We start from the raw sequence: 11,555 nt of genomic DNA, 5'->3' as shown, positions 1-11,555 counted from the left end.
AACACACACACACACACACACACTGTGTTTAGAGATCAGATTTTTCCAAGTCGTCCTCTTGCTCCAGTCTGCCAGGAGCGAGGCAGGGAAAAATTTACGCCGACGTTTTTTCTGTTTCATGTTTGTCAAAACACACGTGCAAACACACACCACACACACATGGCGAGGCTGACTCGTGTGTTTCCATCCGTGTGCATGCATCGAGCTTCTCCGCAGAGGAAAACAAAGTCAACCAGCTGCGCCGGGTCGAGTCTCTTTTATTGGACAATTCCTAACAAGATGATCACACTTAATCTACAACGCAGCCTCTCTGCGTGTTTTAGACATAATAATGTTAGGCTGAGTCCAGTGAATGATTCCATGAGAGCCTAACATGAAACCGATCAGCTCCACTTATTGATTGTAAAACCATGCCTACTGCTATACCTGATGGGGAAATTCATTATGCTTCCAGACTCACAAAAATGCCAGAAAATAATATTTAAACCAGCTGCATCACTTCTAGAAATAATCATTTTGTGATTTTTTCCTCTGTCGACCTTTGCCCCCCAAAAATATTATTACTACTGGCTAATCTGCATTTAATGATCTTGCCTGATCAGTCGTATTCTGTTTAATTTCTCAAATCATAGCAATTGATAACATAGATTTTATCCTCAATAAATGACAAACTAACATTCAAATAAGTGTCAATTAGTTTATCATTAATCAGCTATAAATGGGTTAAAAATAGATAAAGTTAAGCAGATTTTAAGCACCTTATCACATAAACACAGATGTATAAACAGGATGAAGGAGGGGTGATATAAATTCTGTAGTCTTAATCAGGTTAACCTCATTAGTATGACTATAAACACACTTACGGGAGGCAAATGAAGCTGATGCAAGTTGTGTGACACTATAGGCTTTAAAGGGAAAGCCCATGAATTATTTCTCTAGAGTCAGCAAGAAAAATATAGTTCAAGTAGCACGCAAGATTTAATTTTTAAGTGATACAAAAACACAATGAAGCAAGCAAGGATTTGAAATGCGTTTGCCATATTTCTCAGATTTTTACAAAGATATGTATTTCTGAGACCTTACAAACCCAACAAATGTTCTTCAACAAACAAAGAGCCTCTTTTCTCTTTGTTTGGCGATCGTGGCTCAAGAGTTGGGAGTTCGCCTTGTAATCGGAAGGTTGCCGGTTCGAGGACCGTCTCGGTCGTTGTGTCCTTGGGCAAGACACTTCACCCGTTGCCTACTGGTGGTGATCAGAGGGCCCGGTGGCGCCAGTGTCCGGCAGCCTCGCCTCTGTCAGTGCGCCCCAGGGTGGCTGTGGCTACAATGTAGCTTGCCATCACCTGTGTGTGAATGGGTGGATGACTGGATATATAAAGTGCTTTGGGGTCCTTAGGGACTAGTAAAGTGCTATATAAATACAGGCCATTTACCATTTAAGTGTGAAAGGTGGTCAGTGGGCATAGCGTTTAACACACATTAGCCATACAAAGGAGAACATTGGATTTGTTGAGGGGTTGCGTTTAGTTGTGGACTGACACCCAACTGGTTTCATGAACTTGATCAGAATGGCCATTGGATCAAAACAGTGACGCCAGTGCAGAAATGCCTTGCACACTCCATGTTCTCTAACAGCCAGCAGGGGGCGAGTTATTAGAAAAGCAAGTCAAAATAGTTTCACTCTACTTCTCACTCAATATACGAACTCGGTAAACACCTTCCTGGAGTGTTTATGGCCTTGGTTGCTAGTTTTAAGTGTTGTTTTCTACAACCCGATGGTCATTTTGTACATTTTGGTCCCATTCAGGTTAAAACTGATGATAAACTGGGTATGCTTACCACTCTGTCATCTGTGGTGTAATCTGTCTCTCAGTCAGAATCTCTTGTCTTGTTTCGAAACTAAGAGGTCAATGGTTGGATTGCTTGACTAAGGGATCAAAAAAGTACTTCACATACCAGCGAGTGATGTTAACTATCTTTTTTGGATAGAGTCCATGGATGCGCTGGTTCACATTTGAGGCAGTGGGATGTGGAAATCATAATACAAACATTGTATGTGTGTGTGTTTACATTGTAATTAAGGATTATGTCACCCCGCACAACACTGTGACTCATTTCCTATTCATCAACTAACTTACAATGTGAAATTCTTCAAAAAAACAATCATATTTTTAAAGGGACGGTCCAAAATGATTCTATTTAAAAAACAGAACCTTGACTTGTTCTAAGGAAAGCCCGAAATACATGTTTCTTTAAAAATGTAATTAGTCATAGCCTTTAATAAGAACTCACGGAGAGAAATGCCAACACCAAAGCTGCTTTGGGACAGGTGTCTATTTCAAGGTCATCTCAATAAGAGTTAACTAGAAAGAAGCTCTTCCCTCACTACTGGTAGGTTTTTCCAGGAATACAAGGAGTGTGAACTAAAAACAATGCAGTTTAAGGTGAACAAACTTCTCTTTTTCGGTCATCCAAATACATTTTTTGTATTCCACAAACGAGATCATACTCAAATTGTTTCAATATTTTACTTACAGTACTGCTTGTTGAGTGTGGAAAGAATGAGGAAAGACTGAGAAAGGAAAAAATTCAGGAGAGAGCGCAAGAGAGGGGATGACATGAAACAAGGTCACAAGTTGGATTTAAATCCACAACATCTGGAATACATGACTGGAGGGTGGGAAACTACCACCAGCCACCAGCCAAACTCTGGCAACTTGTGCCTGTGTCTGGTAGGCTTGGCTTCTGAACCAGCCAGTTTTGGCAGGTAACCAACTCTCATCTGGAGTTTGATTCTGCTCTAAGTAGCACATTCAGCTGCCAAAATGAGGAAAGAAGCAAGTGAATTTTGGAATCTTTTAACCGCCCTAGGCTGGCAGATAAAGATCTTCAGCTTTCTTCCCATCATTCCCGATAGTCTGCTCAGTATGCTGCCCAATAAAACCAAGTTGATGTAAAAAACAATCCTTAAAGCCATGTGACTTTGTGAAAGTAAGAGATTAAATCCAGCTAATCACATCCTTCTCATTCAGCTTCTTTTCCTACCTTCCTTCCAAACTGGAAGATGGAAAGATCAAGGTGGAGAGGGCAAGGAGAAAAAAAGAGATGTGGAATATTCCTTTGTTGATTTTCCACTGAGCGCAGAATGGGAAGTTATAGGCCTGTGGGCTAGGAACAGTTTGGATTCTATTCTCATCTCTTCCCCATTCTCTTTATTCCTCTTCTCTGGTATTATTCTAGTCTTTCCAGACGTGTCCTACTTTTATTATATTAATGTGACAAAACACCCATAAAAAACACCCACTAATCAATCCATCTCCCACAAATAAGGAATCTGAAACAGCCTGGCAGCAATAAGAAATTCATTAAGTTTGCTTCAAAACAAGTGTCCAGTCAGCTGGCTAAATGCCTTCTACATATCATTCAGTTTTTCGTATAATAATTAGAAGCTGTTAGAAACAACAACGAAAAGTTTGAATTTTTGTTTTTCCAGCCTATCAACCAATTAGCTCTTGGCCTCTCGTGTCTGCTTAAGCTGTCCCGTCTGACTATTTCACCAGATATTTTTATTTTCTGTTTTGTTTTTTTAAATTGTGCAAGTCGGCCACAGCTTCTGTCACTCGGTCAGAGTATTAATTAGCAGTAACATAAGATTATCTTAAAGTTGCTACATTGTTGGTAGTTGTATCCACTTTTCATATCAATGACACCACAAGTGATTTTGAAGTTAGATTTTTGGCACCAAGTAAACCAAACCACTGAACAGGTAACCAGGCCTCTGGTTTGATTTTCCCCATTAGTGACGTTATGGGACTTGAAGCACTCATTTTGCTGACTTTGGAATTCCAGGTGGATAAATGTGGAAACAATCATGTTATGCATACACGTGATGCTAATAGTGGTAGATACGCATTGGTATTCTACTTAGACTGATCCAATAACATTGATGATATTTTTTTATATTAAATTGGAAATAATATTTTATTTTATAGAGATTTTTTCCGCACTCAGTTTTTTTCTATTCTGCTCCTATAGGGGCAGCACAGTGTCTTGGTAGTTAGCCTTACTGCAACTAGTCCTTGGTTTGAATTTGAGCCAGAGCCCTTCTGTGTTGAGTTTGCATGTGTCTCCTGGCAACTACTGTCACTGTGCCCTTGACCTGGGCATGAGCTTACAGGTGCAGACGCTGCATGATAGCTGCCCACTGCTCCCAACCTTTAGGATAGGTTAAATGCAATAAATCTCCTTACAGTGATCCCTTAAGCGATCACTGTAAGGAGATTTATTCCATAAACTTAAATATTCACATTCAATTTGATCTTTTAGAAGGTGTTACGTGCCTATCATAGCTTGTATTAACCTAGATAACACATGTATTTCATGTACACTCAGACAAGGAGCCACTAATAAGATAAATACCTACTTGCCCAGCCAAAAACAGTCTAATCCTTCCAATTTAAACCGACTGAGCAGAAAACCAAAGTTTCCGAAAAATGTCTAAACATCTTAGCAAAGCAACAATTTTTTTTGTTTCTAATTCCCACCAGATTAAGAACATGAAGTTTTGACCATCAAATTTTCCAATCAAGTATCCACAAATTCTGTACGAGCCCCTTTGAACCTGAATACTGATGTACTGTATGGCGCTGTATTTTAGGATTTTATGGTGGTCCTGCAGTACACAGAGAAGTATAGAGAGAAGCAAAATGCCCACTTTTTATTCCACTCTTAAGCTGCTCATTATAAAGGCAGACACTGCACACACACACACACACACACACACACACACACACACACACACTGATACACACATACATTAACCTCCAATCTGACAAAAACACATAAACACACATATGCAACATGCAGCTCTGCTCCTTGAGATTTAACGCACACACACACAGGCGCGTGCACGCGCACACACACACACACACACACACACACACACACACACACACACACACACACACACACACACACACACACACACTCAGACCACAGAGGAATTTCCTAGTTTCATATAAAACTGATAATGGGATGTGTCCCAGCGGGAGTGGAAAATCAGAGGTGACTTACGAGCCTCCACATTCCAGCCGCACACACATACACAGCTCTTTTCCTTCATCACACACTCACACACAAACACACTTACTTTAACACCTTGGAAGAAAAGCAGAAAGAAAGAGGGAGAGGTAGAGAGGGGAAGTTTGGCAGGGAGAAAACAGTTAAGTTTCCACGTCCTCGCTGGGCCTCTTTATCGTTTTTCTTTCGTTTTGACGGAGAAGGAAGGGGAGGCAGAAACATAAGGCCATTCCTTGGAAGTCAGGAGGGCCTTTTCGAACATGTTGCTGCAATGTGCAGCACAGTTAGTGTAAAGAGGTGACAATGCAGAGTCCTAAAGAGATGCAATCTAGGCATGGGAAAGAAAAGGAAACGACAAAGGAAAGAGGGGGACAAAGCAAAAAATAAATGGAATGTAGATGAGGGAGAAACAAGAGAAGGAAGATCCAAAAGCAGAGAAAGATAAAGGAAAGAACATGAGTTCAAAGGAGAGATAAAGCAAGAAGAAAAGAGCAGGGGGAGGTGACAAGAACAGAGAGAAAACAAAAGGAGTATGGAGGAGTTGAGAACATTGAAACGATAAGTTAGGCAACAGAAAACATTTGATGACAAAGCATCTCCATCATCAACCATTAGCTTTCCTTCTTTCAGTTATCATTTCTTCACTTAAGTGGACTTTTAACCCCCATCCTTCATTTCTCTGCCCTCTGCTCCACATCACTCTTTTCATCATGTTTCCTTTTCACTCCATCAACACCTTCTCCCACCTGCGTCTTATCCTCTGTCAGTTCTTCTTTAATACTACTTCATCTTCTCTTTCATCTCTCCTTTCCCCCATTAATCAATCACTCTTTCCATCATCTGCTAACTCTTCATCACCTTTTTTTTTTACCTCTGTTACACACTCCTCCACCTCATTCATTCCTCCATTCTGCTTCTATTCTTCCCTCATCTCTCTTTCAATGTTACCATCTCTCCCTCCATCAAGCTGGAATCCCTCAGTAATTATTTTCCTTCTTTTGTCACTCCATCAACATCCCTCCACCCCTCCCAGCCTCCATGTATTATTTCTGTTTCATCTGTCCTTCGCTCTAACCCTTTTTCCTCCCTCCATCTGTGCAACCATCTTTCCTGTCATCCCTCCATCATGACGCTCTGTTCGCCAGGCGACCAGAGGCTATGATATGCTGCCACTACCTGCTGCGGGTGTGTGTGTGTGTGTGTGTGTGTGTGTGTGTGGTCCTGGCAGTGTTTGGAGCACAGAAGGTATAAGGGGCTTATACCTGCAGAGAGAGAGCAAGAGAGAGAGAGATGACTGTAGAGTGAGGTGTAAAACTGGACGTCAAGGTGATACAGCCACCTGTCCTGCTATGTATGTGTGTGTGAGAGAGTGAGTATTAAGGATAATAGAAGGAAACATGAGTTTTGCAGTTGATTTGGGGTTGAAGGGGAAAGCACAGTTACAGGTCTGAGCAATGTGCTAACCTATTAAAAGTAGGGCCCCAATATTTATTAAAAGAATAATAAATGTAGTAACTCTTAATTAATCATGTGAAGCATTAACCATCAGATTTAGTAGCAAAGTTCATTATTATTTACCTCTAAAAGGCTTAATGCTTTTTGTCTTTATAGTCATTTAACTTATTTTGATAGCAAGTTTTCCTGAAATATAAATTATATATTTAACTTCACTGTACATATGAAGCTGAGATTATTCAAGCAAACCAATGACTGGCAAAGTAGGTCAGACCTCACGGGGTTAATTTGGTCTTATTGGCTGGAAATGCAGTTCCTTTAAACAAAACATTTAGTTACTCTGTTACATTTAGTTACTCTCAATGTTACTCTGAAAGAAAAATAAGATGTCAACTTTTCTTTTCTTGGGTTTTGAAATAAAACTATAATAAAAAATTAATGAATTTAAAAAATGCCACAAAGAGATGCTTTTTAACCACCTGAGCTCTCGTTTGGGATAAATTTGTAATTTCTCCAAGCTTAGTTGCACCTGATAATAATATATAAAAATGAAGGTACCTCTTCTAACATTTCATTGCATATGTTACATAAAAAAAAGTATGTCCTCGTGACGACAGTGGGTTTATTTCACGACATAACACCACAAAGTTAATGCGGCTTAACAAAGTATAAAACACTGTTGAGCAGAATGGATTACAAAGTGCTATATGAAGACTCAGGGTCTCAGGAGGATAAAACTAGGCACTGAGGGCCGACTATGAAACTTAACACAATGACATAGTGACTTAGCAGTCATGCCCTACATCAGGATGTCAAACTCGTCTTATATCTTGAGCCACATAAATTATATATTTTTGTTAATTCATAGAAAATGTTCTTTTTCTTCTGTGGACTCACAAAAAAAACCCCAAAACAGACAGAAAAACTGTAAATTTTCTGTCATTTAATTTTTTTTATGTATTACTTAATTACTTTGGTTTAGTATGAATGGCAAATGCACTGAAAAAAAGAGCATGTTAGATTTACTTGATTCAATAGTGGACATTGGTTGCACACAGATGTTTTGCTTTGGCAGAAACTTAACTATGTTAAATCAACACAACTTATTCATATTAAATAAACTGGTGCATTTTGTGTTGATAAAACATGATTGACACATGTTTAGATGAAGTAAGTTGAGCCCTTGGAATATTTTAATCCTTCACAATTTTGTCATTTTATTCCAACACTATTCAATAACCTTTAGCTCAATACTACTTGGTTACTTAAATACTACATGTTGTCTTTATATTAACATATTGTTCAACAAAGGAATGGATTTACAACAACTTCCTCCCTTTATCTGGGTTGCAGGGGCATAACCCCAAAGTGATAGGTTAAGAGGCAGGGTCCACCCCAGACAGCTCACCAGTGTATCACATAGAGACAAACAACCATTTCCACAATTAACCTAACTCTAATAACTGCATGGCTTTTCACTGTGGGAGAGAACACAGTGCAAACTAACCAGCTTGTGGCTTTGAACCCAGGAGCTTCTTGCTGTGGGGCAACAGCACTAACGACCACGCCACCAATCCAGGGTTAACAAGGCTTATCAAGGCTTGATGCACAATTTTTACGTTTTTGTCCTTGACAGGTTCAACCACAAAAAATGGCGACAGCATACGCGTGGTGTGTGTAGTTGTCTGCCTCTTATAACTCCAGTGATTTCCCTGCAGTTTGAAATCTCGTGTGATCTTGTGAATTTCAACTAACCACTCTTACTAGATTGTATCATGTCATCTCAATGAGATCAAATTAAGTTGTTGAATTTCATACATATACTACATGATTTAATTACGTTCACCATAGAAACATGAAATTATTTTGTTCAAATTACAAGTTAGACTTTTGTAAATGTAACAACCACCCATTTTCCTTTTTTTCGGTATTCTGAAAAAAAGTAGAGGCGGCTGCTCAACTTGAATGAGATGGATGCCTTCCTCAAACCATGATCCAAAGTGCGCGAGCCAAAATCACAAGCAGTGTCGCAGGATTTAACATTGCTATATTATTGACTTACTTCACTGAACATGACATAAACAGTTTAATATACCCTCTCTGCATATCATGTAGTTTCTACACTATATAGTTACACTTAACTTTAAAGCATGATGCAATTGTGTTAAATACACACAAGATGCTTACATAAATCCAAGAGATGGGCAATCCCTTTTTTTCCGTGTGCAGGGCCTGGGAGTGCTCTATCAATAGGAAAGGCTGTAAATCTTATGAAAATATAGTATAAATAAAATTGAAATTTGAAATCTATTAACTTTGTCGCGTTTTCCAAAGCCGTCCAGTAGGCTGGACTGCCTATCATCAACTGCCTGACCTTCTGTATTACTGCAAATAGAAGTATTAGTTACCCAAAAAAAGTGCTGTATGAAAAAAGACTCGAAATTAGGTATTCATCAGGAAAGTATTTACTGCGGTCACAGATCCAGTGAGTAGTACTGTAATCATCTCATAGACATCAGTATGAGTCGCCCCCGCTGGTCATTAGAAGATTGCAGCTTCACCCCCCCCCCCCCCCCTTACACACACACACTTGCCTATACGTAAAGATCTGCTACCCCAATATTTAATCAAAAGTGTTTCAGAGTTGCTCACTAGCAGTTACTCTTCAGCTTTGTGCCATAATCAACAGCTGTAATGGTCAACAGTAGGAAAAGTGAACTCAAACTGTAATAAAATAAAAATATATTTTAGTTGTTGAGTATGAACGTTGTTTCTTGACCCGGAAATTTGATTTATTTTACATTTTTTTCAGCTATTTGCCATTTCTTTAATTACCATTTCATAAGTTACTAAAGACATCTGTGTTGCAAACTGCTGTTTCCTAACTTTGCATGCTGCCGATTCCATCACCGGCACTGTATGTGCATTCAAACTAGTCAAAGCCTAATTTCCTGTAGAGAAGAGAATCTTTTTCAGAATCTTTTTCAGAGAAGCAGCTCCGGTCCCAGACAGACTTTACCAAGCAACAGCCACACAACACGGACAAAAATAAAAGCACACAGTGTGTGAGGCTCGATATTCGCTCTGTGGACGAGCTGTTTCTGTGGGATGATTTTCATACCGTATGCAAATGAGTAGAGGCCTACCTGGAAGGAGAGCAAAAACATTCAGAATTTTTAAACACTGCACTGTTCTCTGGACAAATGTCAGCTCCAATATGAATTTGTGTTTTTAGTGGGAAATGAGTTTAAACAAATATGACTTTCCTCACTAACAGGCATTCATCATCAGTAATACGATGACTAAAAGTTTATAACCCCAGTGAGCTCTTCATGTGGGGAACAATGTGGTTAAAGTGAATAAACTGAGTTGTATAACGGCACATTTCTGGGAAGCAAGATCTTAGAAAATTCTCCTCTTCAGAGTCACAACTCGCAACAAAATGCATTTAAATGAACAGTGTTATCAGTGCTGAAGAAAAGCAATCGAATGTGGCCTTCACCCACTCACCCTCCTCCGGAGCATCACACCGCTCATGCACGTAAACACACGCACACGTGAACTGCAAACACACACGTGCACATACCAGGGCAGAAGCAGCACACTTCACTGTCTGAGAATTTGTGAATGGAAAAATGGTTTAACACACTTGGCGGCAGAGCGGCAGGACTTCCTACGCTTTAGGACCGGAGGGACTGATCATCTCTTGGTCTGCCTGCCTGCTCTGTCTGTCACTCTGTCCATCAGTCAGTCCGACTGTCTGTCAAATACATATTTGTATAGGAGCCTTATCGCTTGTGCTAAACGGCTGTCTCAGAATTTGCCTGCACGTCTGAGTGTCTGGCTGTTTTTGGCTGAGTTAGCAAGACAGTTCTTTTTCAACCTCTTCTGCCAGGCGTTCTGTCTGTGTGTCCTCGTGTACATTTGTTTACCTGTCTGTCTGTCCGTCTGTCTTTTTCAATGTGTTTACTTGTCCGTCTGACTGCCAGCTCGTCTGACTGCCTCTGTTTTCGAGTGACTTCCTATCTGTCTGCCAGTCTCCTTTCTTAGTTCCCAATCTCTGTCTGTCTGACAGCCCGTCTCATGTTTATGTCTGTCTGTCACTTTATTTGTCTTTTCAGCTACAGTATTTACCGGGCTGTCTTTCTAGAAAAAAACCAAAAAAGTTAGACACACAACTGCATCCTTTTAACTGTCTTTGTCTGTCACTAAATTCAGACTGTGTAGGATGTAAATGGTGTAATAGAAACCTATTTTTTAAAGCATAAATGGGAGCTGTTATGCTTATTTTCTTGTCTCTATACTTTACGTGACTCACACTTCAAAATAATCCGTATGTATCTGCAAGTCCTCGGTTCCACTGTCTTAAACAAAGCTGTTTTAGCATCTCTTCCTTTAAGCCTAAGTCTTCTTCTGACGGGCTGTCCCTCATAAATAGAACATGGAAAGGACCATATTAGGGACCCCCCCCCCCCCCCTCTCTCTATGATGTCATACACAGCGAAGAACAGAAAAAAACTATTTGAAACTGAGCATTGAGAGCAGTTTGAATACTGAGCTTTTACCTCACAGGGATTACTTGTGCACGTACTGACCTCATTTTTCAAAACTTTAACTTGGGCAGCCACCCTTTTAACACACCTATACACAAATATGGAAAAGAGGCATGCTAAATTGGACTAGGCATACTTTAATATATTTTCCAAAGTACAAAAATCAGATGATGAGAAGAAAGACATGGCGACACTGTGAACCAGAGAAGAAGAAGGTCAAATAACATGTATGAAAATAAAACTCGTTCTAAGGTTATACTGTGATGCCACTTGTAGTAGCAAAAGGGAAGAAGCAAAATAATAAGTAATGAGACAGTGAACACTGTCAAGAAGTATTAGTGGAAGAAAGAGGAAAATAAAAGAAAAAGAATGGCATTAATAGAAAAGAACCAGAAGGAGAAAAAAAGCTCCAACAGGGGAGAGCAAGGTCACTGTAATCGCACCTCTTTGCTCTGACAGACAAATGGC

The 11,555-nt window shown here is 39.7% G+C and overlaps 1 protein-coding gene across 6 annotated transcripts in view; it reads right to left on the bottom strand.

Moving 5' to 3' along the window:
- The window catches only part of hivep2a (HIVEP zinc finger 2a), a 118,633-nt gene that overhangs the window by 64,198 nt on the left and 42,880 nt on the right, over positions 1 to 11,555 (bottom strand). The gene's annotated exons all lie outside the window — the stretch shown is intronic.

This window comes from Simochromis diagramma, unplaced genomic scaffold (assembly GCF_900408965.1).
Source record: "Simochromis diagramma unplaced genomic scaffold, fSimDia1.1 OVJJ01000802.1, whole genome shotgun sequence".
In the NCBI taxonomy this organism is placed as follows: domain Eukaryota; kingdom Metazoa; phylum Chordata; class Actinopteri; order Cichliformes; family Cichlidae; genus Simochromis; species Simochromis diagramma.
The sequence above is the reverse complement of the archived record's forward strand: the minus strand, read 5'-3'. Positions and strand labels throughout refer to the sequence as shown.